Below are 10583 nucleotides of genomic sequence, written 5' to 3' on the forward strand. Positions count from 1 at the left end.
ATAACACAAGCTGTTGTGAGCTCATGTTCTGAATACTGTGGTGAATAGCATATAATCCAGTTAACAACTACGCTACAAGAGCATACGCTTTTGTATCCTGGTTTTGATACTGGACTGAGAACCAAAAGGTCCCAGGTTCTATCCTCGCGCATCTCATATCGCTAAATTGGTGACCTCGGATGATGAACCTTCAACCTTCGTACAGCTGTTATGGCGCCATCTACCCGCAACCAAAGTCGTCAGACTCACTTGACGCAGCAACCACTCACCCACACACACTCGCTACTCAACTGGGTACAAGCCCATTTAGACAACAGCTAATAACTAAAATACATCCCCACTCAACAGCCAAATCGTTCGTCTCACCTCCGACTCACTGGAGGGAGAGTACTGTGGTGAATAGCATATAATCCAGTTAACAACTACGCTACAAGAGCGTACGCTCTTGTATCCTGGTTTAGTTAATGGACTGCGAACCACAAGGTACCAAGTTCTATCCTCGCGCATCACATATCGCTTCAATACCTTAAAATCCAAGATATCGTGATTATATTGTAAAACATTTTGTAATATTAGAAAAACTAATGAAATATGAAAGTATTGTTAATTCAAAGTTGGAAATAATTTAATAACTATTAAAACCTTGCAATTATTTCCGATGTTGTCTTTTCAATAATTATCATAATTAAAGTTCGTTGCGAATATTACAATGGAATTAGCGATGGATTAAAAATATGGTGGCATATAATACTTTCTGATATCTATTAACACAAGAAACTGAAAACAAAAATAAAAGAAAGAAAAAAAAACAATAATAAGGTCAAACAAAAAGGAAAAGAAAATATCCTCAAAAATGCACTCATCATCATCCGTAGAAAGAGAAAATAGCACCTTGAAAGTAGTATGATTCTGTCCACCCCAGCCACCATCAATGGCACAACAAATTTAATGGTGAACGGGATGTATTTTTATTTTTCTGCATTTCAATAAAAATGTCTTTAAAAAGTGACATGAACGCAATAAGTTTAACTCCATTACGTCTCCTAAGTTTGACACCCGGAGGATGTAAATCCTCTTCCTCTTCGTCATTGTTCTTCGAGTTTCTTCCAAATGCATCCGAAATGCTAAATGACTGGTTTCAAATGCTCTAAGGGTAGTTTTTTTTTTTTCTTATATTGTTTAACATCTCATCTTTTGCAGTGTTCTCGGCAAGGCTTAATTCTTTGATTCGCGCATATTCCCTCTTATCATAGCCACTGAAGATTTTAATGTACATATAACAATGAGTTGAGGTGGAGTAATGGTATACAGTTGAAATTTGCTGATTCAGATTCATTTACAGATGGATTGCAAATAAGACATTTCACCTTGATAAAGCCAGGTGTACCGCATCCGCAGCATTTCAGAATTGATTTCTCTTCTTGAGTTCCCTGGAATTTAGAATTTACTTCTCTCCTGTGAGGCGCCTTTGGGAAACTGTACTTGGAAGAAATCCCTTGGTTTTTGGTAAGTTTTCCCTTTGTGATAAGTGGAAGTAGAATCTTTCTTCCTCTCATTTCTTCGTAGATTATCGTAGACGTCTTCTTTGTCAGCCAAAGCACCTGGTGAATATCCTGCAGACCAATCAATCATCAACGAGAATAACAATTACGTGCTTTGGGTTTTCGAAGTTTTTTCTATGTTAACAAAAGAGTCGACGAAATTTTTTCTGCACTGAATTTAAAGCATTTAAGCAGCATTTCTTTAATGTATGAGCAGTCCTGACAAATTTCTGCAGGTTCTCTGGCAATTAGCTTGGACACTTCCGTTGGCAGAGCTCCAATAAAGTATGCGATCCATCTGGATTGAGGCACTTTAAGAAAACTCATTTGCCTTTTAAATAGTTCTAAATATAATCCCATATCATATTCAGCCGGCATCCTGGCCTAGGGGTAGCGCGTCTTCCCAATGATCTTAGCGTCCCGGATTCGGGCATGGTTGTTCTTCACACTGTGTTCTATCTGTGAGGTACATGAAAGACCCCCCCGGAAAAGCGGGTGTCATTTTCATATGAGCTAGAAGTCAGACCTCTGCCCTCAGGTGTTCAGGAGGTCTTTACCACGACCTTCGTAAAACAAGGCCTCACAACTTATTTGTGACGTCACAAGGGTAGGATGATTGGCTACCATTAGCAGAATCCCGCTTTCTTCCTTAATGTTTAGGTATATTTTAAATCCACTTAAAAATAACTTATTATTAATATTAAGACATTTATCTTGCATAAAATTCAAAATTATTTATTTTTTCCCCTGTGTGAATAAAAGAAACGGCACGGTAGCAAATCTTAAGGTCCTCTATAGCTTACTGACCATTTAATAACATTCAAACTTCATTTAATAACATTTAAATCACAATGTAAATTTATTAGATATATACATTGGGGTATTATTGTTAGTTTTTCTTTTTAATTGAGACTTTTTTTTATTTTATTAAAAATCATTTTGTTTTTTTCCCTGAAAATATTTTTAAAGCTTAAAATTAAATTAATCTAATACTTTTTAAAGCTTTTGATGATTTTTTTATTGTAGTGACAGGTAATACATATATTTTATAAGTTAACATATAATTGTTTACTTCTGAAATCACTTATGAACTTTCAAATAAAATATTAATGTATGTAATATAAAATTTAAATTTAACACCAACTAATTATGCTGATAAAAAAATTACTTTCACAGCTTGTTTTTTCACATTAAGAATTGTTTTCATTTAATATATTAGTAATTCATACAATTTAATAAACTAGCTTTTATTATATCTGATTTTACAGACAGTAAAAGATCTGTAGAAACAGTAAATAAAAACACAAATAAAAAAAATAACACACTATTTGAATCATAACATTTTATTTACAGAGAGATAATAACAAAATAATTTTGTTTTCCAACTTTATTATAAACTTCACACAGACAAATGAAAATAATTATAATATTAAATAAAGTTAAAATACAAACTTACAAATTACTTCTAATTTGGAAGAAATTAATAAAGAATGACTCACCTTAGAAGGTTGAGAAGTGCCTAGACAAATAAAAATTATTTTGTTTGCTTTTTGAATTATACTCCATGTATTTGATTTAAAGTTTTTAAATTTTAAAATTAAATCAGAAGAAGTGTTGATTTTTTTCTATCTCCTCTCTTTTTGCTATGTCCTGGAGACTGCTATTTGAAGATGCCTTAAAGTTTTCCCATTTTTTTTACATGTTGCCCTATCCATTGGAGTTTCTTTTCTTGCTTTTGATTCTGAGGAAAAGTATGAGGTTAAATTAGGAAAAATTGAAGGTACAGCATCAGGCACAAGCCCAGGGGAAAAAAAAAAAAAAAAAAAAAAAAAAAAAAAAAGGAATTTTTTAGATAAAAAAAATTAGCAATTTATTAAAACTTAAAATCAAAAACAGAACAGATATTTCTTAATACATAAACTAAAAGCTAACGTATGTTGGACAGTATTAAATAAAATCATATTGAGTATTAAATAATAAAATTTAAAATCAACAGAAACATTCATTCATCCAAAATAAATACCTAGTTCAATATTATGTTGGAATATCTATAGTAATTATTTATACGACCATTCAAGTAATACAATATTCTACATGAATTAATCAATTAATTTTACATGGTATGAAAAACTGATTTAAAAACAGTAACTTTTCATTACTTTTTTTAAAAACAATTTCAGATATTTTGTAAAAGTTCATTTATAATTAAAGATTGTGTATAACTAATTATATTTAAAAATAAAAATAAATAATAATTGTTCTATATATAATCTGATGATTTATAGATGAACAAATAAAAGCTACATTTTCTAAACCTATATGAGCATGCAATTCATATTGTTTTTACAACTATATCTAACTTTTTTACATAATATTTTAGAATAAAATATAAATTTAATCTGCTACAATTTATAGTCATAATATATATAATAAAATAATATATATAATTATTAATTATAATATATATAATTAATTTTATTATTCATTAGATGATTTTAAACTTTTTTATAAGAGCATAATAATAAATCACTTAAGTACTTTGTAAGATTTTGGTGATAATTATTAAAAAATTCTAAAAAAATTGCCTTTTACACTCTAGTGGTACTTGAATAAGTTCTCCTGTACTTGTATTAAACGATTCTCTAACTGTTAAAATCTGATTTTCTTGGAAATGTTTAGTACAGACCTAAATGTTAGCAATAAATGTTAGGCCTAAATCAGATTTAAAAAAATATGTATGAAGTATAATTAAAAAGATACAGAAACAACATTTTAAATATTAGGAACAGGTAAAAAAAGACTATGAGAAGTAAAAATAAAATGAAGTTTTTTTATTTAGCTCAAGCAAACAATACCAAAGTAATTGGAAGCAGAAGCAACTAAATGTAGAGCAAACAAAAATGACAGAAGATAAAGGGAAGTTATACACAATTTAAATGTTTCGCATTTCAAAAGAATTAATTAACTAAAAATTGTACAAAAAAAATCAAACTTACCTTACTATATTTAGTTGGTACAAAATTGTCCCGCTTTATTGCAGAGATCCATGTTCTTCTAGTGTTTTCATCGCTTGGAAACGAAAATACACACATTGGAGCTATTTTTTGTGTAATTACTTTTACAATTGGGAACACAACACGCACTAGGCATCTTCAATACGATAAATTAAATTTAATATGCAAAAAGATCAGAAAACTTTCAAACAAAGCCAATAATACATTTCCCGTTTTTCATTACGATTACGACTATCGTGACTAACGGCACTCTTTTACACCACTTGCCTTCAGAATTTTCTACAGAATTCATCCAACCTTATGACGTCACGGGCTGAAAGTGGCGGGAGTTGTGAGGCCTTGTATTACGAAGGTCGTGTCTTTACCCTCAGAATCACTCCTTTCCGTGATAACACGGACATGACATCATTATATCATATTCTTTTGAGTTAAAGTGGGGAATTACTATCTTCATTTCGAATTGGGATGGCTCAGCATCTGTTGGCGGTGAAAATTTCTGAGCTTCCAGCTGCAATTTCAGTTTCTCCAATTCAAACACATCAAACTCCATCACTCACATATTCCTTTGAGATTTCTCTTTGCGTAGGATTTTTTCTTTCGGCTTACGTTCTTCTTTTACAGTATTTAAGAGTTCCATAACAAAATCTTCGTCATAGTTCTTAGATTTAATTATAGTATTTTTATAATCCGTAATTTTAAGGTTTTCCTCACCTAGTTCCCCTGTTATCACGTACAAGTCTTCTTTCTTTCCCTTTGCAAGATACGCCAAATAGAAAGTTCGAGGAAATAGTTATAAATTGTTCCGAAAGTTCTGGAAATAGTATGTATTAAAATAATACAGTTATGGTTATTAAACTTTGTTTAATCTGTTTTTTTTTTTTTTTTTTTTCGAAATCTCACATGAAATTAAATACTAGAGAGTAAATTAATTCAAATTCACTAATTAAAGATCACTTAAAATTTAAATACTATCACTTCAAGAATTATTTACATTTACTTTAAAAATTATTTACTTTCACATCAAGAATTATATACTTTCACATAATGAATTAATTGCTGTTTCTTGAAAATTAGTAACTATTTATTCAAGAATTATTAATAATTACTATGTGCAGAATAGAAACAGCAATGAAAAAACTACAATTTACTATTTGAACAATTCGCTTTATTTAATACTTCACGAAAAAGATATACCATACAATAATTTTACTTTGAATAAATAAAAATGTACAATCAGAACAAAATTCCGAACGTGTAATATGAATACACCAGAACACGAATTCCATTATTATTATTATTTATTTTTTTGTGGGACACACAAATAATAAAAATTAATATTTCAGATGTCTTAAATTCAATTCAAAATTTATATGAATTCTATTTAAATTTCATTTCACTTCCTGAATTCTACTCCCAAATAAACAAGGTTTCAAGTAATCGATTTTCTTGCTTTGGATTACAATCAGCTTAATAGAAAATCATATTCTAAATTTCTATTGCAAAATTCATAATTTATATCACATTCTGCCATTATGCTTCAAAACAAGTAAGAATTTGCCAATTTTACTCCCCATTTATTCAAATAGTAAAGATTTACTATTAAAAGTTTCGTGAAACAAAAATCACAGGCAAGGATTTGCCAAAATCGACTAGTATTGATGCAGAAAGGAAGTTAATTGTAAAGTATCGTGTTATTTCAAAAAATTATGAATAATGACATCTTATTGATAATTGATCCAATGAAATTAGTAAACTTTGTAACCTTATTTTTAAAATTTCTATAAAAGATAGAACTAATAAAATATTTGTTATTTGAGTGTATTGAACTCCTTTTATTTCCCAGATTTTAAACATTGTTAACTTTCATGTTTTGACTTTGCTTATAAAATTGCCCATGCTAATATATAGGTAAATTGAATCACTGATATCAATCAAGAAAAATGCTATTCAGGGATTTTTTTTTTATTTTTTTTTACAGTAAAGGATTACATTTTTTCATAAATTGTTTCTATGAGATATCTATTTTTTTTTTTTTTTTTTTTTTGCAAATTAGCAAAAAATTGTATTAATAAAAAAAAAAGACTTAATTGAAAGATTCATGGTTAACAGATAAGTATAAATAAATCAAAATGTGTACTCATTTTGTATTAATGAGAAAACAATTTGCGTAGGTTGTAAATTTCAAGTTATTTAAATGTTTTGAATTAATATTGGTATTTTTTCATTAATGGAACCTAAAGTGCCAATTGGTTGAAATGCTGGCACTACTGCACTATAGCAATAAAGGATTCCATTAAATTTCTAGGAAGGATTGAAAGTTGGCTAAAGCTTTGGTGAGTTTAATGACTTTGGTGACTAAATTTTAGATTTTTATCTGGGATTTAGCTAATAGAAAAATGCTGTTCATCAAATCCCTGTAAGTTAAGAAGTACCATTTTCATCCAATTTTATTTTTCTGACATTTTGTTTGATTAATGGAATATACCGCTTCCAAAAAAATGAATATTAATTCATTTTGTCCATTTAACAATTTCAATAAAATAAAATGCTCAACCATTCATTTAACAAAGTTGCATGTGTGCGATTTTTTTTTCTTCTCAAATGGTGAAAAAATTTAAAACAAAATAGTCTCATCAAAAATACTGATAATATATTTAAAGAAATAAGAATATCTACAACTTTGCAGGAAGTAATTTTTGATAAAATAACATTTGTGAAAATAAATAGAATAGTTAAGCATTAATTCAGTGTCAAAACATTTTAATTAGATTTTCCATAAAACAATTGGAAACTAAGCATTACCTATAGCAGAATAAAGAAAAAAATCTCCAGTTTTCCTACTAAAGCAAAGCAAAGAAAAAAAAAAGTTGATACAAAATATTCATGTTCATAAGTTTTGAATTGAAGTTTTTATAGATATAAGATTAATCAGAAATTTCAAAACAATTATCCAAATAATAATGGTTGATCATAACTCCTTTACTCCCTAACTTAAAAAATATTTAAAAAAACACACACATACATTTATTTGCATTGAAATTTTTTAATCAAGAAATAACAGGAGGTGTTTGGAGGCCTGTAGCGTGTAATGTACTAGACAAAATATAACAAAATTTGGCCATTATACACATAAATGTATGCGGTTTCGATTTGGTAAAAAAATAGTACATAAAACGTCGATAGGGGAAATCCTGGCGCTGCAGCGCATACTGTGTGAAAAAAAAAAATACATAACTGCCAAAGAAAAAAGTAAATAACAACACACCAAATACCAATGAAAAACGTTTATTACAGCAGTTTACAAATTTGGCCCAAGGTGACCACCAGCCTGATGTTCCAATAATTACATGCGGTACACGAGGTTTTCGACAGTGGCTCGCGGCATATCGGCATTTATTCGTCTCACATGTAACGTTATTTGATCTTTTAAAGTAGGAATGTCAGGAAGATGTCCTTGATACACAATGTCTTTCAAGTATCCCCACGATTCAGATCAGTATTATCAGTGAAAGGGTGATATCTTATAAGGATAAAATGTCAAAATCTACGTAATATTTTCTGCACCGTCAAGAACGGGATATTTGTTTGTCGTAATATTGAACATACCCTGCTTATTAGCTATCGCCTGATCCATAACGGCAATTGCAACTTTTTCAACTTGCTCCTGCTTGATACCTTTACGTCCTTGGCCTAGTTGCATGCCAAAAATTCCTATTGTTTCAAATCTTTCAACCATTATTCGTAAGTTAATTATGGTCAACGGTCCTCTACGTAACTGTTTTAAAAGCCGGTATTCATGAAATGCAGCACTGGCATTTTCATTCCGCTGATAAAACAGTTTGACTAAGGCACGTTCATATAGTGACAACGCCATCGACGGGAGAATTCTTACAGAATCTTAAATTCGCCCAACCCTTCCTTTTATCCTCGATATCGTGTCACAAAGTACCCATATAAGCAAATTACATAATAAAATTTTCGATCGCAGCGCCAGAATTCCCCCCTATCTTCCCTTTCTGGTACTAATTTTTTTTCCTTGACAAATCGAAACAGCATGTTTTAATGTGTATGGCGACCAAATTTAGTTATATTTCGTCTAGTACATAACACGCCTCAGGGCTCCAAACACCTGTTATTTCTTGATCACCCTGGTATAAACCTCTCTATATTAGTATTATTAATATTAAATTGTTGACAATAATGATATACATTTAATTTACATAAAAGTATTATTTTAGAGGAGGTTTTTTTCTTATGGTATTTCATATTTTATGGAGGTTTTTTTTCATTTCATTATAATGTTTTTTTTTTTTTTTTTATAAATTTTCCACTAATTTCTTCCTATTAATCAATACAATTATATTCCTATTTCCCAAATGGCCAGTTTAATTATTTTATATTCAAATATATATTTTACTTCAGCTAATGTTCTGATTAATGATCACTTTTTGCAATTTGTATAGAGCATTTCATATTTCTTCTCAACTCATTTTTCCCCCGCCTTATATTGAAATAGTTAAATTGAATACATTGTATTTGGAAATTCACAATAAATAAAAATTCTCAATTATGCTCCTTACATTTCTTACAGTATAATTCTTTATTCCAAAGCCGAAGCAGAATCCCTTTATCGCAAGATTTTAAAAGAAAATTTACTAATTATTATAAAATTGAGTGTTTAATTAATGCATTTTACAAGTTTCTGATAAATATCTGACTTCTTTTATCAACTTCCTGTTGATGCATATAAGCACAATCCATCTTGATATGCTCTTAGTTCTTTTACTTGCAATGTTTAAACTTCATTTCAGTATTCTGAAATTCAGATCAATTCTGCAACCATTCTTAACTAAATATTATCTTCCAAAAAAAAAAAAAAAAAAAGCTGATAACCATAGTTTACAAGTGATTAACTTCTTGATCAAGGAAATATTTCTGGATGATCAACACTCTTGCTTTTCTAGTAAATTGGTTCACATTGATTAACCTAAGAAAAACAAGACATCTCAAACTAGTAATTGTTAAAATTAACACGGTCTTTCCATTTATGGTTTAACAATTTGCAGACAAAATTAAAAAAGCTATATTTTGATAAAAAAGATTTCATTAAAATTTGATAAATACTGTTTTTAAATCCATGAAAATGTTTTTTTTTTATATTTTGACAAGAAAATAAAACCTTCTCACTCTAAAAGTGATAAATGAAGGTAACAATCTGTAATCCTCAACTGAGCTATAAAATAATAATAATAAATTGCTATTCTGACATTTAGAAAAAATTGCTTTTCATACACTTTTAGTTAACTTGACTTCCAGCATATGCATAAATACAATTTTTTTTTACTTTTCACTCTGTACGATAGAATTTTAATATGATAGAATTTTAAATTTTAATACACTATGTATTCTCAATAAGAATATATTATTTTGATATTGTCAAAACTTAATCAACAATGCTTTATTTTGATTCAATACTAGTCATCTCATCTGGCAATAAATTCAAGGAAAAATAAAACGATTTCAAGATTTTTTTAATACCTATAACAATGAATTAAAGTTTACAAAAAGTAAAAAAAATAATTCTACTTGTTAGCACACTAATAATTGTACTTTCAAAAACTTTTATTTAGATTACTTTCAATGCAACACGAAATTGTCTTGCGCAATTATAAATATGGAATGCTAAGAAATGCTTTTCTGGGCAACTTACAGTACAGAAATAAAGACCTAGGGCTTTTTTATAAAAACTTTTAACTGTTTTACAATTTTCCTCACACTGCCTATGCCACAATGAAGAGAGAGATAATTGTTGTATATCAGCATTTTTTCGTAGTAAATACTCTTTATCCACTAAATGAGTTCAATAGCTAAAATGCATACTCTTTTCATCTTATACTGTTGATTGTCCAATACAGATTTAAATTAAAATCTTGATTTAAAGATAATAAATCTGTTTTGATGATTGATTTTTTTATCTGATATAATACAACAATTCAACACATTTTTGAAATAAATATAACTAGACAAA

The sequence above is a fragment of the Argiope bruennichi genome, chromosome 10 (genome assembly GCF_947563725.1).
Source record: "Argiope bruennichi chromosome 10, qqArgBrue1.1, whole genome shotgun sequence".
Taxonomy (NCBI): Eukaryota; Metazoa; Arthropoda; class Arachnida; order Araneae; family Araneidae; genus Argiope; species Argiope bruennichi.